The sequence below is a fragment of the Vidua macroura genome (assembly GCF_024509145.1).
Source record: "Vidua macroura isolate BioBank_ID:100142 chromosome W unlocalized genomic scaffold, ASM2450914v1 whyW_random_scaffold_30, whole genome shotgun sequence".
NCBI classification, from domain to species: domain Eukaryota; kingdom Metazoa; phylum Chordata; class Aves; order Passeriformes; family Viduidae; genus Vidua; species Vidua macroura.
The window spans coordinates 32,353-54,164 of record NW_026530534.1 but is presented as its reverse complement, the minus strand read 5'-3'; the positions used below and the strand labels follow the sequence as shown (position 1 = coordinate 54,164).

At 47.0% G+C, this 21,812-nt stretch overlaps 1 long non-coding RNA gene across 1 annotated transcript; it reads left to right on the top strand.

The window, feature by feature from the left end:
- Window positions 1-8,139: 8,139 nt before the first annotated feature.
- Window positions 8,140-21,533, top strand: LOC128822724 (uncharacterized). The gene is made up of 2 exons (XR_008441573.1): window positions 8,140-8,216; window positions 21,135-21,533. It is a non-coding gene; the product is annotated as an uncharacterized LOC128822724 (long non-coding RNA).
- The last annotated feature ends 279 nt before the right edge of the window (window positions 21,534-21,812 follow it).

The window sequence follows — 21,812 nt, the reverse complement described above, 5'->3', positions numbered from 1 at the left end:
TCTGAAAATGCTAATCGCTCTGTTGAAACTTCTGTTCCTAAACCTTCTTCTGCTTCTTTCCAGAGTTGTTGCTGTTCCCAAAACTTCTGTGCTCCTTCTAACCCCTTCCCTCACCCCCCACGGGACGAACTGCCACAAAATGGCGGCAGCCGCGTGGCGGGGATCTTTGTCTCATCACAAGATGGACAAAGAAGCACAGCGGGAAGTCCTTCTTCCCAGGTACCCCCCCCCCACACCAGTCCCTGACCCTCCTTCCCTTTGTCCTGACCCCTCCTCCTCCTCTCTTGCAGCAGACCAAACCCCTCCAAAATGCTACTGCAGGCCTCCGCCCACAGCACCGCCCCTCCAGGTGGTTCCTTCAGCTCCACCCCTTGAGGTTGCACCACCTGATCCCGCCCCGCTCCACACGGCATCACCAACCTCAGCCAGTCCCACACAAACCTCCACCCCCGAGCCTCCAGACCCTGCCCCCGCTCCTCCTGTTCCCCAGGGCCTGGCCTCTGGTTCCCATAGCGACGGGAAAGGTGGGGAGGCCGAAGCCGGGAAACAGAAAGCAGGCAGGGATTCAAACTCCTTGTTTCTCACACCAGTGTTATACAATGCAAGAGGGCAAAACCCCAGATGGGAACCACTTTCATATGAAAGCATAAAGGAACTCTGCAAAACAAAACGTGAATTTGGGCAAAAAAGCGAATTTTTTAAGAGCATGTTAAAAGCAACTTTCAATTCTAACACCTTAGTTCCCACTGATTTAAAGCGCTTGTTCAGTTGCTTGCTCCCTCCATCAGAATACAGAATGTGGGAAAGAACTTGGAAAAGGTTTGCAGGAGACCTTCTTCCAGAAATTTTGCAGAGTCCCGATTATGCAACAGACATAGAGGATGATGAGATCACCCTCGAACATCTTGTAGGTGAAAAAGACTGGAATCAAGCCCAAAAACAGGCAGCAGGGGTTCCAAAACCAGTGTTAGATCTCACAAAAGATGCAGCAGAACGGGCATTTCTTAGTATGCCCTCAAAAGAACCTATAATACCTTATATTGCTCTCAAGCAATCTGTTTCAGAGCCATTCATGGATTTTGTTGATCGAGTGAGAGACACAGTCGAGAAAAAGGTGGAAGGGCAAGAAGCACGAGACGAACTCACGTTTGAAATTGTCACCACAAATGCAAATGATGCCTGTCGGCGAGTCATCATGGCTCTTCCAGCGTCACCTCCACCTACGCTGGATCGGCTCATTGAGGAGTGCACAAGAAAAGCCACACTGATAGCAGAGGACTTAGTGAAAAGGCCTCGAGAGAAGGTGGTTGCTCCAACATTGGCAACCCCAAAAACTCTACCATTGAGACCTCCTCCACCCAAACGCAGGTGTTTTTACTGTAATCAGGAAGGCCACTTCATCAGCCAATGCCCTTTTCGGGGGAAAGTGCCTCCCCAGGGGGGGGGTGGGGGGGTGGGAGGGGGAGAAGTCTCCAACCAGAAAAAAAACTAATTGGGGAGCGCGGATCCACCCCGCGCGATGACACAAATGGGGTGGGTCAAAGCGTTTGTGCTAAGGCAGCTGTACACCGCATTGTGCCTAGTGTCAGCAGCCAGGTTTACACCACTGACAAAATTGAACCTTACCGGTTCCGACTCACTGAACCCATTCATTTCTCTAACCAGGAATGGCATTTCATCATAGCAGCAGCAGAACTGTTGCCCCACATTCAGGACTGCGAAACTCGCAGAAGGAATGATCTACTAAACTGCAAGTACCTTGTCATTGGTGACACAAAGTACACCCCACAAGAGATAGAGATCCCTCCTGCCATCCTTTCACTTGATCCTAGGACCTTCTATCTCATGGCACGTTGTGTCCACCCCCCTCTCTTCCTGTCACAGGGACAGATCATTGCCCAGGCAATTCCAGTGCCTCAGCTTTTGTGTGATGATCTAGACCTGTCAGTCTTCTACACCAAGACGCTGGGAGAGGAGAAGCCCCTCGTGTGGTGTGGCCTTAAGAGCGAGGGGCATTCCATTCAACTTCAGGGGATGATGGACACAGGGGCAGATGTTACAGTCATTCCCTCACACAAATGGCCTCAACAATGGGAGCTTGAAAGTGTGGGCAACCCAGTTTTAGGTGTAGGAGATCCACAATTGGCACAGCAGTCTAGGAACACAGTCCAAATTGAGGGGCCGAATGGGCAGTTAGCATCTCTGCGCCCATTCGTTTTGGATTCAAAGTTTACTCTCTGGGGAAGGGATGCTCTGACTCAATGGGGGGCAAAATTAGAACTGCCAACCCCCCAGGGTTTTTAGGTGCGGCCACTGAAGAGCGCCCTACCCAAAAACTCAAGTGGCTCACAGACACACCCGTTTGGGTAGAGCAGTGGCCGTTGCACGCAGAAAAGCTAAGAGCGCTCACTCAGATTGTGAAGGATGAATTAGTGAAGGGACATATAGTGGAAACCAACAGCCCTTGGAATTCGCCGGTTTTTGTAATTAAGAAACCGGGGACAGACAAGTGGCGACTCCTCCACGATCTCAGAAAAATTAATAACGTAATTGAAGATTTGGTAGCTCTTCAACCAGGGATGCCTTCTCCATCTATGCTCCCCCAAGATTGGAAATTGGCAGTGACAGACATCAAAGATTGCTTCTTTCAAATTCCCCTGCACCCAGACGATGCACCATGCTTCGCCTTCTCTGTATCTTCCATAAACAGAGAGGCTCCCATGAAACGCTACCACTGGAAAGTCCTACCTCAGGGCCTCAAATGCTCTCCTACCATTTGCCAGTGGTACGTTGACAAAGTTCTATCCCCAGTGCGTGCCAAGTGGGAAGACTGCATTTTTTATCATTACATGGATGATGTCCTTGTCTGTGCTAACAGTGACAATGTACTTGCAGAAGCGTTGGAGGACACTACCACAGCCTTGTCGGAGGTTGGATTTGAGTTGCAGAAGGAAAAGGTGCAACACCTGCCGCCTTGGAAATATCTGGGCCTTGACATTAGCAACAGGACCATCACGCCCCAAAGGCCAATGATAAATAACAACCCAAAGACACTACGGGACCTCCACCAGTTGTGTGGGTCTTTGAACTGGGTCAGACCCTGGTTGGGGCTCACCACGGGAGATTTATCCCCCATTTTCAATTTATTGAAAGGGGGAGAAGAGTTAGACTCCCCGAGAGCTCTGACCCAAGAGGCCAGGGCTGCCTTGGAGAGAATTCAGTCCACCCTGGCAGACAGACAGGCCCACAGATGCCACGAGGGCCTGCCCTTTCGATTTATCATCCTTGGTAAGTTGCCACACCTGCATGGGTTGATTTTCCAGTGGGACACAGACCAAAAGGATCCTCTCTTAATCATAGAGTGGGTGTTCCTGGGTCATCAGTTGTCCAAAAGTATCACCAAGCCACAAGAGTTGATGGCCCAGCTGATCATGAGGGCCAGGGCTCGCCTGCGGGTGTTGGCAGGGTGTGATTTCATGTGCATTCATCTCCCTATTAGAATATCTACGGGGAGACTCTCAAAGGAAACACTTGAGTACCTGCTCCAGGTAAATGAAAACTTACAGTTTTCCTTAGACAGCTATACCGGACAAATTTCCATTAACCATCCAGGTCACAGACTGTTTGAAATACAGTTTGAATTGATTCCAAAAAGCATTCAGAGCAGTGAACCACTGAAGGCACTGACCATTTTTACTGACGCGTCAGGAGGGTCCCACAAGTCTGTGATCACATGGAAGGACCCACAGACTCAGCAGTGGGAAGCTGATGTAAAGGTTGTAGAAGGTTCCCCACAAGTTGCTGAGCTGGACGCTGTAGTCAGGGCCTTTGAGAGGTTTTCAGAACCAATTAACAGAGTTACAGATTCAGCATATGTAGCAGGTGTTGTGTCCAGAGCAGAACATGCAGTGCTCAAGGAAGTTTCCAATCCAGCAATATTTAGTTTACTCTCGAAATTGATCCATCTAGTTTCCTACCGAGAGCAGCCTTTTTTCATAACGCACGTGCGATCACACACTGACCTCCCAGGTTTTATCGCAGAAGGCAACCACAGGGCAGATGCTTTGGCCGCTCCTGTACAGCTGGCTGGCCAGCCAAACATTTTAGAACAGGCCAAACTGAGCCATCAATTGTTCCATCAGAATGCACCAGGTCTGGTCCGCCAATTCAACCTGCGGCGTGACCAAGCCAAGGCAATTGTGGCTGCTTGCCCCGAGTGTCAGGAGTCCACTTTACCAGCCCTGAGTTAGGGAGTGAACCCAAGGGGACTCCGCAGTTGTGAATTGTGGCAAACTGACATTACTCACATTCCAGAGTTCGGGAGATTTCAACATGTCCATGTTTCAGTAGACACCTTCTCCGGAGCAATTTTTGCCTCATCCCACGGAGGACAAAAGGCCACAGATGCAAAAAAACACCTCATGCAAGCATTCGCGACCTTGGGGGTCCCCACCACTATCAAAACTGATAATGGCCCAGCTTATATTTCAAAGTTTTTACAGGAATGGGGGGTGAATCATCGGACTGGAATTCCACACTCCCCCACAGGCCAGGCTGCTATAGAAAGAACACATCAGACCTTGAAAAAGGTCCTCCTTCGCCAGCGGGGAGATATCCAAGTGGTTTCTCCACAACTCAGGCTCTGTAAAGCTCTTTTTACTATTAACTTTTTAAATTGTTCTTTTGATAGTCCTGAGCCGCCAGTCCTGCGACATTTTAAACAACATCAACAGCTCAAGCCTGACGAGAGACCTCCAGTGATAATTAGGGATCCAGACTCTGGAGAAATCCAGGGTCCACACCAGCTCATCAGTTGGGGACGGGGGAATGCGTGCGTGTCCACACCCTCCGGTCTCAGGTGAATTCCTAAGAAATGGGTCAAACCCTACACTCCTGGACGGGGAGGGAGTCCAACACAGAGTAACCCCCCTGATGCTTCAGAAGATCCCACAGATGACGCCGTTGCGTCAAACAGGAAACGCCGCAAGGGAGGAAGAGAACCCTAATTCCTGTTTTTCCTTTATACTGGCAGAATTTTTATAGTTAGTTTAGCCTGTTGTATGGTTTCATTTTTCTTTCAGATTAGCAGGATGTCAATTTCTACGTTCCTGCTCCTCGTTTGGCTCCAGACAATGACCTTCTACCTGTCCACAGGGGACACATGGATTGTCCCTCAGCCACGAAAAAATGTGTGGGTCACCCTTGCCCAAGCCTTGAAACAAGAACACCTGTGTTTAGCCACTGCCTCAGCAGAAAATCCAATGTCCACATGCCTGGTAGGGATTCCAAGCAAGGGGCAAGAATTTCCAAAGTCTTTGATCCATTTGCAAACTGAGTTGAATGAAAACAATCCCCCAAATATCTGGGCAGAGTTCTACAAGCACAAGGATGTTGTAGAACGTGTTAAAATACCTGTTCAGAATCCCCTGCTTTTGTGGCAAAGGTTTGTTCTAGACTTGCCCGCTGCTGATGGGGAGCCCCAGGAATTAGAACTACTGGGCTCCACAAAAGCTGAATTTTGTGTTCAATTTAATTTTTCACCAGATAAAGAAATAAAACTATATGCACAGGTCAGACAATACAAGATGGAATTCAGAGCAAGCCAATGGTGCACAGCTGTTGCTGTTTTAGAGGTCCCTAGCACCACGGATTTCTATCCCTGCAAGCTGGAAAAGGGAATGTTTTTCATCTGTGGGGATAGAGCATATCCAGGAATCCCTTCTCGTCTGGTTGGAGGTCCATGCACTCTGGGGCATCTTTCCCTTGCTTCCCCCAACATGACTCAAATTCCAATTGGGCAAACAAAAGGTAAAACAAAAATTACTAAACGGAGTGCAAGTCAATTTGATGAACATTGTGATGCTGAAATTTACCATTGGGCAAAATCGATAAGGGTTGCTGTCTCTGTGTTCCTACCATGGGTAGCGGCAGCCAAAGCATTGAGTGAATTAGGCAATTTGGAATGCTGGGTGACGAAGCAGGCAAGTTTAACATCGGCAGCCTTGAGTGACCTGCTTGCAGACGAGGAAATTACCAGGAAAGCCACCCTGCAAAACAGGGCAGCTATCGATTTCCTGCTGTTGGCACATGGGCATAGATGCAAAGAATTTGAAGGATTGTGTTGCTTCAATTTGTCATCAAAAGGCCAAAGTGTTCAATCATCCATCCAGGAAATGAGAAACCTCATTGGCAGCGTGAAGCAGGAGAATGAGGACTGGTTCAAGGGCATGTTTAAAGGCTGGGATCTTTCTGGGTGGGTGTTGTCCCTTTTAAAGGACATTTGTTATTTTGTAGTTGCAATCTTTTTAGTTTTGCTATCATTTGGGATTTTCAAGCGAATCATTTTTAGCATTGCTTCCTCCAAGTTTGCAGCCTCCACACCTGTTGTGGTTGCTGCTGCCACCACAGGAGGAGAATGGTGGGAAGATGGAAAACAAAACAACACTGCAGTTTGATAGCCGCAGTTTCTCCTTCCCCCAAAGCTCCGTTCATTTTATTAAATAAAAAAGAGGGAGATTGTCGCCCTGGTTATCAAGAGTTTTCTAAAGCCTTCTGAGTTTACATTCTTGTAGAGAACTTTCTCACACAGCTTTCTGTAAACAACCTATTGTTTTGCATTCTTTCATAGAGGCGGAGAAATTTGATGTACAGGTAGTTTGTCCAGTGTCGTTGGAGAGGTGGCACGTTCACCCTCCAATCCACTGGCATCTTTTGAGAACTATAAAAGACTGGAGTCAGAAAAAATAAAGTAGTCTCTTCATCATGACCAAGGCTGTGGTGCGTCGTTTTTGCTTGTGTCATTTGGTGACATCTGGTGGCCGCCGGCGTGTACTACAGCTTAGGTCGGGTGAGAGTGTGCTTAACCCCCCCCTCCTCTTTGGCGTTTTGCCTGCTGTGTTAGTGATGGAAACCTCTATCGGTTTCGGGATGGAATCTCTGATGTTGGATCTCTGGAGGGATGTCCTACAGAGGAACAATGTTCCCATCTCCTGGAGTGATTTTGAAAGGCTGTTTTTGTGGGCGAGGCAGCGGGGGTTCTTTTCTGACCTTAGGGAGGTGATGCCCCGAGAGGTGTGGTCTCAAGTGGGGGGCAGTCTCATGGAAGCCCTATTTGATGACTGCTCTGTGAACGTTGGACCATTGCTGGTGCAATGGAAATTGCTAGACGTGGCTTGGCCGGGATCTGAGTTTGGCAGCTCTCGGGGCTCTTTAGGGGAACTGTCCGTCTCGGACGTGGATGACGGGGAATCTGAGTTTCTCCAGGATGCAGGCGCTTCCCCCTCTCCCCGAGACGGTGAGCCGGAAGACGGTTCCCCCTCTGAGGTGGATCGGGCTCCCAGCCTGCTGGCTTTGAGCGAGGGGTCGGTGTGTGATAAACTGTGGTAACTTGTTTGTTCATCAAAAGAATTGGAATACTAAAGGAGGAAATCTAAAATTAAAGTATGAGGGACTAGCTTGCTTGTCAGGAGATAGGGGAAGCATCTGTGAAGTTGGGAAACAGCAACTTGTGGGTTTTACTAAAAAAAAAAAAAAGGACAATAAAGAAGCAACTGCTACAAACCGCAAGGCTACAGGCATATTGCAAGGCTAAGACACAGGCTAAGGATGTTGGGGGATGGCCGGAGCTGATTATGAAATCAGCGACCACCAGGCAACGGCCACCAGACTAGACAACGTAGGAGTGCTCCGGGTACGCCCATCACTGTCCGGAACCGATTGTGAAATCAACGATCACCTGCCTCGACACAACGCAGAGACGATGCAGAGGGATGCTCAAGCTACGCACACCACTATCGCAAGAGACACGAATGAAGAAACCTCCAAGAAACTATAAAAAGAAACTGAATAAGGGAGTGGGGTGTGGGGCACTGCAGTGTGGGACACTGCAGGAGGGGCGGCTTGGAGACCCCTACCCACCCAGCGCTGTTTTGCTTGCTACTGCTTGCTGTAATTAATAAAATTCTAATTGACCTTAAAAAGGCTGAATCAAATTATTTGCCTCAATTTATCACAATTTGGTGCCGTGACTCGGATAAAGGAAACCCGGGAGGGAGGCCCCACTAGGGTGAGGCGCCCCACCGCCTTTTTGCGGTGGACCTATGGGGGTGCTTCCTCCTTGGGCCTTTACCGACTAACCTAAAACTCAGTAGCAAGCAAAGTTACCCCCGTTAATCTTTGTGCACAAAGAACCGCGGAAGAGTGAACACGCAGGAAGCGTAAGTAGCCCCCGGTGGGCGGTGGGCCTCTTTTTCCCAGTGGGTAGTGGGCCTCTTTTTTTCCAGGGTTGGGTGACGTAGGATGGGGAGACCTGCACCCTCGGCATTGAGTTACCATCGGTGGGGAGGCTCCTGGGTTAGGAGGAGAGCAAGCGGGCCTAACCCAGACGTGGAGGTGGACTGCGTCAAAGTTCCTGGGGCGGGGGATCCCCGGAGAAACTTCCCCAATTTTCGGCTTACTAATTTGGTATAAGTGTGTGTGCTCGGTGGGCCCCGTACAAGCAGGCTCTGGAGTGCGTGTGAAAGGGACAAAGCCTCGACCCAGGAAACGGGGTCATTAAGAGTTGTTTAGGGGTGTGTAGTCCCGGGGTGATTGAGGTGAGTGAGAAGACACACAGGGCGAAGCCCCGCTCGAGAAACGAAGGCGCCAGAAAGACGTGAGTAGTCCGGTCCGCTCGGGAGACCAACTATAAGGGGAGACCAACTATATTGGCCCGTATTTGGGTCATTTGAGGATTGGATCTGTCAAGCTCTAAATATATATGTTAACTCCAAAGAGCCCTTTAACCAAGAGGAGAGCGAATATGCAGCTCATTGGATAGTGGGAGAGATTGAAGAAAGCTTTCCAGTTGTATTCAGGGGTGGACCCCAATAACCCAGAGGGTGAGACACTTTTGAAGGTGCATTTTGTAGTTGATTCTTGGGTAGACATTCAGAAGAAGTTGGAGAAATTAGAAGGATGGCAAGCGAGAGGATTGGATGAGTTGTTGCGAGAGGCTCAAAAGGTGTATGTTAGGAGAGAAGATGAGAGTTTTAAAAAGCAGTCTAAAATCATGTTGGCAGCAGTAAGGGAGGGACAACAGAATCCCCAAAGAAGAACTGGAGGTCAGTCCAGAGGTCAGACTGACATCCAGCAAAGTCGGTTTGAAGAGAAGTCGGGAGGTGGAGAGCAGCGAAGTCAGTATGAAGGGAAGTCGAGAGGTGGAGAGAGCATTGTCTGTTTCTATCGTGGGAAGAAGGGACACATGAGGAGAGAGTGTCGGCAGAGGATTGCTGATGAGGAACAGTTCAAAGAAGATTAGGGGGGTCGGGGGCTCTATCTGCTGGGGACAAGAGAAAGAACAGAGCCCCTGGTAAAATTAAAAATAGGTCCCCAGCAACAAGAATATGAGTTCCTTGTGGACTCGGGGGCGGAGAGATCAACCGTCCAGACCCTTCCCCAAGGGTGTAAGGTTTCACCTGAAATAATACAGGTGATTGGGGCCAAAGGGGAACCCTTTGGAGTACCTGTAATTAAGGATGTACTCTTAGAAAGTGATTCTAAATTAGGAATTGGGTCATTTTTACTAGTTCCAGAAGCAGATTATAATCTATTAGGGAGAGATTTGATGGTCGAGTTGGAGATAGGGATAGAGGCAAAAAAGGGAGAACTAACAGTAAAACTATATCCTCTCCGGGCTGAAGACGAGAAAAAGATTAACCCAGAAGTTTGGTATACCCCCGACAGTGTGGGGAAATTAAATATTGAACCCTTTGAGGTAACTATCAGGAACCCAGAAATCCCTGTCAGGATTCGGCAATATCCCATACCCAAAGAGGGGAGGGAAGGACTAAAAACAGAAATAAAGAGACTTTTGGAAAAGGGACTTTTAGAACCCTGCATGTCCCCTTTCAATACCCCCATCCTGCCGATAAAGAAACCGAATGGCGGCTACAGATTGGTGCATGACTTGCGGGAAATCAATAAAAGAACAGTTGAAAGATTCCCGGTCGTAGCCAATCCACATACTATTTTAAGCCAACTTGGCCCAGAAAACCAGTGGTATAGTGTAATAGATCTTAAAGATGCTTTTTGGGCCGGTCCCCTTAAGGAAACTTCTAGAGATTATTTTGCTTTTGAATGGGAAGGCCCGGATACACATAGAAAAGAACAATTGAGGTGGACAGTCCTTCCCCAGGGGTTTACCAAATCCCCAAATTTGTTTGGGCAAGCTCTGGAACAAATATTGGCAGAATATTCACAGGGGGAGGGGACTGTGCTTATACAATACGTAGATGATTTATTAATTGCAGGGAAAGAAGAAGAAAGAGTAAGGGAAGAAACTATAAAACTCCTAAATTATTTAAGCCTTAAGGGACTCAAAGTTTCAAAGTCGAAATTACAATTCATGGAAGAGGAAGTTAAGTACCTCGGACACTGGCTGACTCAGGGGACTAAGAAATTGGATACTGATAGAGTCCAGGGAATACTTTCCCTGGAAGCTCCAAAAACTAAAAGGCAGGTTCGACAGTTACTGGGACTTTTTGGGTATTGCAGACAATGGATTGAAAATTTTAGTGGGAAAGTTAAATTTCTGTATGAAAAAATTAACAACAGACGGGCTATTAAAATGGAGCTCCGAGGATGAGACCCGGTTAAAATCATTAAAAACTGAATTGGTCAATGCCCCGGTTCTCAGCCTCCCGGATCTAAAAAGACCATTCTTTTTATTCATTAATGTCAAAGAAGGGGTGGCGTACGGGGTGTTAGCCCAGGAATGGGCTGGAGGAAAGAAACCAGTGGCATATCTTTCAAAGCTTCTCGACCCTGTTAGTCGAGGGTGGCCTACCTGTCTGCAATCGATAGTGGCTGCTGCCCTTTTGGTAGAAGAAGCAGGAAAGATAACTTTTGGGAGTAAACTGAAGGTTCTATCTCCTCATAACATCCGTGGAGTATTACAACAAAAAGCGGATAAATGGATAACAGATGCCAGACTCCTAAAGTATGAAGGCATCCTAATTTCTTCTCCTAGGTTAAGTATTGAAACCACAAGCTTATAAAATCCAGCTCAGTTTCTATATGGGGAACCAGTTGTGGGACTAACTCATGATTGTCTTTTGCAAATAGAGGAACAAACAAAAATAAGACCAGTCCTCGAAGAGGAGGAATTAGAAGAAGGATATCGATATTATATAGATGGATCCTGTCGGGTCCTTGAAGGGAAAAGGAAATCTGGGTATGCTATTGTGGATGGGAATATTCTTAAGAAAATAAAATCTGGTCGTCTTAGTCCCAGCTGGTCAGCACAAGCATGTGAATTGTATGCAGTACGCAGAGCTTTAGAACTACTAAAAGGAAAGGTTGGGACCATTTATACTGATTCAAAATAAGCTTATGGGGTGGTTCATACATTTGGTAAAATTTGGGAAGAAAAGGGACTTATCAATTCACAGGGAAAGGGGTTGATACATGGGGAATTAATTCGGAAAAGTGCTCCAGGCCTTGAGAGGTCCGGAAAGAATAGCTATTTTTCATGTAAAAGGACATCAAGTGGGGATGGGAAACTCAGTACGGGGAAATAACTTAGCCGACCAGGAGGCGAGAAAGGCAGCTCTAATGAGTTTAAAACCATATAAAGGGGGGGGGGGGGGGCACACGAAGGGAAGATTGTTCCACTTGTGGAGCTGACTTAGAGGAAGAACCATGTTGGGCTTGTTGGGATGCATACGGAATTGATTCGATACAGTGTGCCTGTGATAACCCCCAAAAGAAACACTGCCGGTTCCATGGACCCATTAACCATGCGTTAGCCTTCACGGTACAGGAAAAACAAAAACTAAACCAAATGGGGGTGAAGGAAAAAGAGGGAGGCAAGTGGATACTACCGGATGGGCAAGAGGTACTCCCAAAAGGAATGGCAATGATGGTCCTGCAAGCAATCCATGAGAAAACCCACTGGGGAACTCAAGCCCTGGTTGACCAATTTGCAATTAAATATATGCGCATAGGGGTCTATAATCTTGCAAAACAGGTGACCCAACAATGTTTAACCTGTCAAAGAATAAATAAACAACAATTAAGAGAAAGACCAATGGGCGGAAGGGAACTGGCACAACGACCCTTTTCACATATACAAATAGATTTTACAGAATTACCAAAAGTGGGGAGGTATAAATATCTATTGGTACTGGTAGACCACTTAACCCATTACGTGGAAGCTTATCCTACGGCCTGAGCTACTTCGAACACTGTGGTAAAAGTATTATTAGAGCAAATTATCCCCCGGTATGGATTAATTGAGTGTTTAGACTCGGACCGGGGACCCCATTTCACCTCTAAAATTGCAAAAGATGTCCTGACAGCTTTGGGAACTCAATGGAAATATCACACCCCATTGTGATAAATTGAGGCAAATAATTTGATTCAGCCTTTTTAAGGTCAATTAGAATTTTATTAATTACAGCAAGCAGTAGCAAGCAAAACAGCGCTGGGTGGGTAGGGGTCTCCTAACCACCCCTCCTGCAGTGTCCCACACTGCAGTGCCCCACACCCCACTCCCTTATTCAGTTTCTTTTTATAGTTTCTTGGAGGTTTCTTCATTCGTGTCTTTTGCGATAGCGGCGTGCGTAGCTTGAGCATCTCTCTGCGTCGTTTCTGCGTTGTGTCGAGGCAGGTGATCGCTGATTTCACAATCGGCTCCGGACAGTGATGGGCGTACCCGGAGCACTCCTACGTTGTCTAGTCCGGTGGCCGTTGCCTGGTGGTCGCTGATTTCATAATCAGCTCCGACCATCCCCCGACATCCTTAGCCTGTGTCTGCAAAAAAGCTACAAAAAGCTCCCTATATGGTGATTAATCATACTTGTGATCTTGCGGTTTTGCAATATGTCTATAGCCTTGCGGTTTGTAGCAGTTGCTTTTTTTTTATTGTCCTCCCCTATCTCCTAACAAGCAGGCTAGTCCCTTATACTTTAATTTTTATATTTCCTCCTTTAATATTCCAATTCTTTTGATGAACAAACAAGTTACCACAGTTTATCACAATCCCCCATTTTCTCTTTTACCATTTTGTTCATCAAATCGCTTTGCTGCTTCGTAGGCTAGAAGTAAAGTGTTCAGCATTGTCCTGACTAGAAACACCACTAGGACAGAGCAATAGAAAACTAATAATTTGCCAATAAGGGTGGAGTCCTAGCCTTGTTTTTGTTTCGTAATATCCTGTTTTCCCCTTTTTGGCTTGCTGCTCCCTTGGTGTTTCGGAGGCACTTAGACTGGTCCTTTGAGGGATCCTAGTAGTCGGCTGGCAATAGCTGGAGCATTTCAGCATTGTTCCACTTAGAGGGGGCTTGGCCTTTTCCTCTCTGCCTCGCTCGCCGACTCGGGTGCTTCGAGCCACGAGGTAAACCATCTTCTCGGCAGCAGCAGTACTCACCTGAGCGTCCCCTTTTCCGCTCCTGCCTAGCCTTGTACTGTTCCCAGTTCTTATCTTTGACCAGAGGTGGGTTGCAAGGAATCCCCTTCAGTTCCTTTCGACAACACCCTTTTATTATCTGAGCAGCAAATGGAGTGGGCTCGTTAGTATGAAAACAAGAATATTTCCCACCACTCAGATCCAAAACTGACCCACTGATTTTCCAATTCTCCTATCCTTAGCACAGTTTCAGTTAGTTTTCGCTGAGTTTTATAGCACTCAGTACAAACCCCAATTGGTGGTCTTCCCCTCTGGCAATGGACCCACCACCGTTCTTGGCAAATTTTACATATAAAGCACACAAAAGGATAACAATCTCCACAACCTTCCTTATTACAAATCACTATATAGTCTTTAGCTAGTTTGTAATTGTATCCCTTTGCTTCCCCTTATGGTTGATTTGGATAATGTCCACAGAGTTCATTAGTTTTTCTTAAGAGTCACTTTCAAGTTCCCAGGCTGGCTAGTCACTCTCCACTGGTTATTTGTGGCAACCGGGCCTTTCACCACCCCTTTTCGGCCGACCTGACTGCCGTTTCTGTGGTAAGCAAAACAAGAAAAGGACCTTCCCCACGTGGAGTTAAGGAATCTTCCTTCCAAGACTTAATAAGTATGTGATCCCCTGGTTTTATCTTATGGATTGTGATATCCAGAGGTGGTCTCTGTGCCAACACTCCTTTCTTCCTCAATTCCTGCCTTCTGCTCATAATTTGGGTAATGTAGAATTTAATATGAGAATCTTTTAGGCAGGGGTGATCTGTGGGGGCTTCCATATCATAAGGCATTCCAAATAGCATTTCAAATGGGGAGATTCCCACATCAGTTCGGGGTTGAGTTCGAATGTTCAATAAGGCAAGAGGTAGGCACTTAACCCATGACATTTTTGTTTCCAGCATTAACTTTGTGAGTTGTTTTTTTATTTCTCCATTCATTCTTTCCACCCTCCCCGAGCTCTGTGGATGCCATGGGGTGTGATATTTCCATTGAGCCCCCAAAGCTGTCAGGACATCTTTTGCAATTTTAGAGGTGAAATGGGGTCCCCGGTCCGAGTCTAAACACTCAATTAATCCATACCGGGGGATAATTTGCTCTAATAATACTTTTACCACAGTGTTCGAAGTAGCTCGGGCCATAGGATAAGCTTCCACGTAATGGGTTAAGTGGTCTACCAGTACCAATAGATATTTATACATCCCCACTTCTGGTAATTCTGTAAAATCTATTTGTATATGTGAAAAGGGTCGTTGTGCCAGTTCCCTTCCGCCCATTGGTCTTTCTCTTAATTGTTGTTTATTTATTCTTTGACAGGTTAAACATTGTTGGGTTACCTGTTTTACAAGATTATAGACCCCTATACACATATATTTAATTGCAAATTGGTCAACCAGGGCTTGAATTCCCCAGTGGGTTTTCCTATGGATTGCTTGCAGGACCCTCATTGCTATTCCTTTTGGGAGTACCTCTCGCCCGTCCGGTAGTATCCACTTGCCTCCCTCTTTTTCCTTCACCCCCATTTGGTTTAATTTTTGTTTTTCCTGTACCATGAAGGCTAACACATGGTTAATGGGTTCATGGAACCGGCAATGTTTGTCTTGGGGGTTATCACAGGCACACTCATGATAAATGCGTCCGTGGCACCATCAATGTTCCTTTTGGGGGTTATCACAGGCACACTGTATCGAATCAATCCCGTATGCATCCCAACAAGCCCAACATGGTTCTTCCTCTAAGTCAGCTCCACAAGTGGAACAATCTTCCCTTTGTGTGACCCCCCCCCCCCCTTTATATGGTTTTAAACTCATTAGAGCTGCCTTTCTCGCCTCCTGGTCGGCTAAGTTATTTCCCCGTACTGAGTTTCCCATCCCCACTTGATGTCCTTTTACATGAAAAATAGCTATTCTTTCCGGACCTCTCAAGGCCTGGAGCACTTTCCGAATTAATTCCCCATGTATCAACCCCTTTCCCTGTGAATTGATAAGTCCCCTTTCTTCCCAGATTTTACCAAATGAATGAACCATCCCATAAGCATATTTTGAATCAGTATAAATGGTCCCAACCTTTCCTCTTAGCAGTTCTAAAGCTCTGAGCACTGCATACAATTCACATGCTTGTGCTGACCAGCTGGGGTTAAGAGGACCAGATTCTATTTTCTTAAGAATATTCCCATCCACAATAGCATACCCAGATTTCCTTTTCCCTTCAAGGACCCGACAGGATCCATCTACATAATATCGATATCCTTCTTCTAATTCCTCCTCTTTGAGATCTGGTCTTATTTTTGTTTGTTCCTCTATTTGCAAAAGACAATCATGAGTTAGTCCCACAACTGGTTCCCCGTATAGAAAGTGGGCTGGATTTTGTAAGCTTGTGGTTTCAATACTTAACCTAGGAGAGGAAATTAGGATGCCTTCATACTTTAGGAGTTTGGCATCTGTTATCCATTTATCCGCCTTTTGTTGTAGTACTCCACGGATGTTATGAGGAGATAAAACCTTCAGTTCACTCCCAAAAGTTATCTTTCCTGCTTCTTCTACCAAAAGGGCAGCAGCCACTATCGATTGCAGACAGGCAGGCCACCCTCGACTAACAGGATCGAGAAGCTTTGAAAGATATGCCACTGGTTTCTTTCCTCCAGCCCATTCCTGGGCTAACACCCCGTACGCCACCCCTTCTTTGATATTAATGAATAAAAAGAATGGTCTTTTTAGATCCGGGAGGCTGAGAACTGGGGCATTGACCAATTCAGTTTTTAATGATTTTAACCGGGTCTCATCCTCGGAGCTCCATTTTAATAGCCCGTCTGTTGTTAATTTTTCATACAGAAATTTAACTTTCCCACTAAAATTTTCAATCCATTGTCTGCAATACCCAAAAAGTCCCAGTAACTGTCGAACCTGCCTTTTAGTTTTTGGAGCTTCCAGGGAAAGTATTCCCTGGACTCTATCAGTATCCAATTTCTTAGTCCCCTGAGTCAGCCAGTGTCCGAGGTATTTAACTTCCTCTTCCACGAATTGTAATTTCGACTTTGAAACTTTGAGTCCCTTAAGGCTTAAATAATTTAGGAGTTTTATAGTTTCTTCCCTTACTTTTTCTTCTTCTTTCCCTGCAATTAATAAATCATCTACGTATTGTAGAAGCACAATCCCCTCCCCCTGTGAATATTCTGCCAATATTTGTTCCAGAGCTTGCCCAAACAAATTTGGGGATTCAGTAAACCCCTGGGGAAGGACTGTCCACCTCTATTGTTGTTTTCTATGTGTATCCGGGTCTTCCCATTCAAAAGCAAAATAATCTCTAGAAGTTTCCTTAAGGGGACAGGCCCAAAAAGCATCTTTAAGATCTATTACACTATACCACTGGTTTTCTGGGCCAAGTTGGCTTAAAATAGTATGTGGATTGGCTACAACCGGGAATCTTTCAACTGTTCTTTTATTGATTTCCCGCAAGTCATGCACCAATCTGTAACTGCCATTCGGTTTCTTTACCGGCAGGATGGGGGTATTGAAAGGGGACATGCAGGGTTCTAAAAGTCCCTTTTCCAAAAGTCTCTTTATTTCTGTTTTTAGTCCTTCCCTCCCCTCTTTGGGTATGGGATATTGCCGAATCCTGACAGGGATTTCTGGGTTCCTGATAGTTACCTCAAAGGGTTCAATATTTAATTTCCCCACACTGTCGGGGGTATACCAAACTTCTGGGTTAATCTTTTTTTTTTCGTCTTCAGCCCGGAGAGGATATAGTTTTACTGTTAGTTCTCCCTTTTTTTTTTTTGCCTCTATCCCTATCCCCAACTCGACCATCAAATCTCTCCCTAATAGATTATAATCTGCTTCTGGAACTAGTAAAAATGACCCAATTCCTAATTTAAAATCACTTTCTAAAAGTACATCCTTAATTACAGGTACTCCAAAGGGTTCCCCTTTGGCCCCAATCACCTGTATTATTTCAGGTGAAACCTTACACCCTTGGGGAAGGGTCTGGACAGTTGATCTCTCCGCCCCTGAGTCCACAAGGAACTCATATTCTTGTTGCTGGGGACCTATTTTTAATTTTACCAGGGGCTCTGTTCTTTCTCTTGTCCCCAGCAGATAGAGCCCCCGACCCCCCTAATCTTCTTTGAACTGTTCCTCATCAGCAATCTTCTGCCGACACTCTCTCCTCATGTGTCCCTTCTTCCCACAATAGAAACAGACAATGCTCTCTCCACCTCTCGACTTCCCTTCAAACCAACTCTCAACTTCCCTTCAAACCAACTCTCGACTTCCCTTCAAACCAACTTCGCTGGACATCAGTCTGACCTCTGGACTGACCTCCAGTTCCCCCACCGGGGACTCCGCTGTCTCCCCCCACTGCTGCTAACACGATTCCAGACTGCTTTTTAAAACTCTCATCCTCTCTCCCAACACACACCTTTTGAGCCTCTCACAACAACTCATCCAATCCTCTCGCCTGCCATCCCTCCAACCTCTCCAACTTCTTCCGAATGTCCACCCAAGAATCGACCACAAAATGCACCTTCAAAAGTGTCTCACCCTCTGGGGTATTGGGGTCCACCCCTGAATACAACTGGAAAGCTTTCTTCAATCTCTCCCACTATCCAAAGAGCTGCATATTCGCTCTCCTCTTGGTTAAAGGGCTCTTTGGAGTTAATATATCTATATTAGAGCTTGACAGATCCAATCCTCAAACGACCCAAACACGGGCCAATACAGCTGGTCTCCCCCTATCCGTTTACTCCCCCCAAATTTTCATACAATAATGGATCATTTTAACCCTACCTTTTCCTTTTCTAGAAGGAAAGGCATCCCAATACTTTACCGTTAAGCCTAGTGGAAGTTTTACCGAAATTCTCCCACCCATGGGTTCAGCAGATTTACTTTTTCTCTGACCCATCTTCTAGAGTGCCTTCTCACACTCAACACAAACAATACGACAGTCGCTTCCCCCAATTCGTGGCCCACTCCGTCGCCGGATATGGGAAACGCACTACTATGGGGTCCACACTCACTTGGGGAATCTGAGCTGCCAGTTCCCCTCTCACACACACGTTCGCATTCGCTGCACTCCAGGACTCCCACCCCTGACCGAGCGACCGGGCTACTCACGTCTTTCTGGCGCCTCCATTTCTCGACCGGGGCTTCGCCCTGTGTGTCTTCTTATTCACCTCAATCACCCCGGGACTACACACCCCTAAACGACTCTTAAAGACCCCGTTTCCGGGGTCGAGGCTTTGTCCCTTTCACATGCACTCCGGAGCCCGCTTGTACGGGGCCCACCGTCTTTTTCACACGCACACGCATTCCGGAGCCCGCTTGTACAGGGCCCACCGAGCACATACACTTATACTAAATTAGTAAGCCGAAACTTGGGGAAGTTTCTCCGGGGATCCCCCGCCCCAGGAACTTTGACGCAGTCCACCTCCGCGTCTGGATTAGGCCCGCTTGCTCTCCTCCTAACCCAGGAGCCTCCCCACCGAGGGTAACTTGACGCCGAGGGGGGTGCAGCTCCCCCCCTCCTATGTCCCCCAACCCTGGATGCTCTTGGAACATTAGTCCCTCAATCCAGCAGGTTTGAATCAACCCTGGATGCTCTTGGAATATTAATCCCTCAATCCAGCAGGTTTTAATCAACCCTGGAAAAAGGAGGCCCACCACCCACCGGGAAAAGAGGCCCACCACCCACCGGGGGCTACTTACGCTTCCTGCGTGTTTACTCTTCCGCGGTTCTTCGTGCACAAAGATTAACGGGGGTACCGTTGCTTGCTACTGAGTTTTAGGTTCGTCGGTAAAGGCCCAAGGAGGAAGCCTCCCCTTAGGTCCACCGCAAAAAGGCGGTGGGGCGCCTCACCCTAGTGGGGCCTCCCTCCCGGGTTTCCTTTATCCGAGTCACGGCACCAAATTGTGATAAATTGAGGAGAATAATTTCATTCAGCCTTTTTAAGGTCAATTAGCATTTTATTAATTACAGCAAGCAGTAGCAAGCAAAACAGCGCTGGGTGGGTAGGGGTCTCCTAACCGCCCCTCCTGCAGTGTCCCACACTGCAGTGCCCCACACCCCACTCCCTTATTCAGTTTCTTTTTATAGTTTCTTGGAGGTTTCTTCATTCGCGTCTCTTGCGATAGCGGTGTGCGTAGCTTGAGCATCTCTCTGTGTCGTTTCTGCGTTGTGTCGAGGCAGGTGATCGCTGATTTCACAATCGGCTCCGGACAGTGATGGGCGTACCTGGAGCACTCCTACGTTGTCTAGTCCGGTAGCCGTTGCCTGGTGGTCGCTGATTTCATAATCAGCTCCGGCCATCCCCCGACATTCTTAGCCTGTGTCTGAAAAAAACTACAAAAAGCTCCCTATATGGTGATTAATCATACTTGTAATCTTACGGTTTTGCAATATATCTATAGCCTTGCGGTTTGTAGCAGTTGCTACGAGCTAGTATAAGGCTAGTCCCTTATACTTTAATTTTTATTTTTCCTCCTTTAATATTCCAATTCTTTTGATGAACAAATAAGTTACCACAGTTTATCACATTACGAAACAAAAACAAGGCTAGGACTCCACCCTTATTGGCAAATTATTAGTTTTCTATTGCTCTGTCCTAGTGGTGTTTCTAGTCAGGACAATGCTGAACACTTTACTTCTAGCCTACGAAGCAGCAAAGCGATCTGATGAACAAAATGGTAAAAGAGAAAATGGGGGATTGTGATAAACTGTGGTAACTTGTTTGTTCATCAAAAGAATTGGAATATTAAAGGAGGAAATATAAAATTAAAGTATGAGGGACTAGCTTGCTTGTTAGGAGATAGGGGAAGCATCTGTGAAGTTGGGAAACAGCAACTTGTGGGTTTTACTAAAAAAAAAAAAAAGGACAATAAAGAAGCAACTGCTACAAACCGCAAGGCTACAGGCATATTGCAAGGCTATAGACATATTGCAAAACCGCAATGTTATGAACAGTTTCCAGGTGTTCCCCAGAGACGCGGCAGGGCCTTCCTAGTTCCCATGGCAACACTAAAAGAAAACTACTAACTCTAGCTAAGTATCGATATTGAAATGCTAATTAGCTAATCGCTCTGTTTGTTTTCTCTAAACTACCTGGGGACAACCGGCCCCCCACCCCTCCACGCTGCCACTCTGAGACTAACATGCTAATAGAAACCCTTTAGGATCATGGGAGTATTTTTAGGAGGAAAAAAAGAATATAAATAAAAAACTGAACACAGTAGAGTAGTCTAGGCAAATGCCCTAGCTGAGGAAGAGGGAAACACATCCCCTGATTGACTTTTAACTGTCGCCATCATCTAAGAAGGAACAGACTATATTAGGCTCTGAGAAGCAGGGCGATAGAGAGACAGAGAGCCCTGGTGCTGCCACCAGGGAAGGAGCGGGGACAGCTGTTGTTCTGGACTTCAGCAACAGACTCTGCACGCCACATCTCCTCATCCTCGGGCCACCGGTGTGCCACAAGGAAAGAAGAAAGGACAGCTGCTGCTCGGGACTCCAGTGACAGACTCTGCACGCCTCTTTCCTTTCGGTTGCCTGGGAAAGCTACGACCGCGGGGGCGAGCTCTGCGTCGAGCCCCCTGCCCAGCTGATCTTTTTAATAAAGAGCTGAACATTAATAAAGGCATTAGCCCTGTTCATTTCACGCAAGATCACAAGTATGATTAATCACCATATAGGGAGCTTTTCTTAGCTTTTCTTGCAGACACAGGCTAAGGATGTCGGGGGATGGCCAGAGCTGATTATGAAATCAGCGACCACCAGGCAACGGCCACCGGACTAGACAACGTAGGAGTGCTCCGGGTACGCCCATCACTGTCCGGAACCGATTGTGAAATCAACGATCACCTGCCTCGACACAACGCAGAGACGATGCAGAGGGATGCTCAAGCTACGCACACCGCTATCGCAAAAGACACGAATGAAGAAACCTCCAAGAAACTATAAAAAGAAACTGAATAAGGGAGTGGGGTGTGGGGCACTGCAGTGTGGGACACTGCAGGAGGGGCGGCTTGGAGACCCCTACCCACCCAGCGCTGTTTTGCTTGCTACTGCTTGCTGTAATTAATAAAATTCTAATTGACCTTAAAAAGGCTGAATCAAATTATTCTCCTCAATTTATCACAGGTGGAGTCAGCTCGGACGCCTCGCCCTGCTCCGCGCCGTAGGCGCAGTGAACCGGGGGCAGAACGGCCCTCTCTCTGCGCTTTCCCAGCGCTCGGGGACAAGGTAGGGTTCGGGGATCAGCCCCTGCCTCTGACTGCGTCTAATTCGGTGACGACGCTTTGTCCGAACTGCGGCGTTTCTACGACATACCCCCTGGGGGCGGCGGGAGCGGGCTCACCCGCTTCGATCTCGGGCTCGTCTTCTG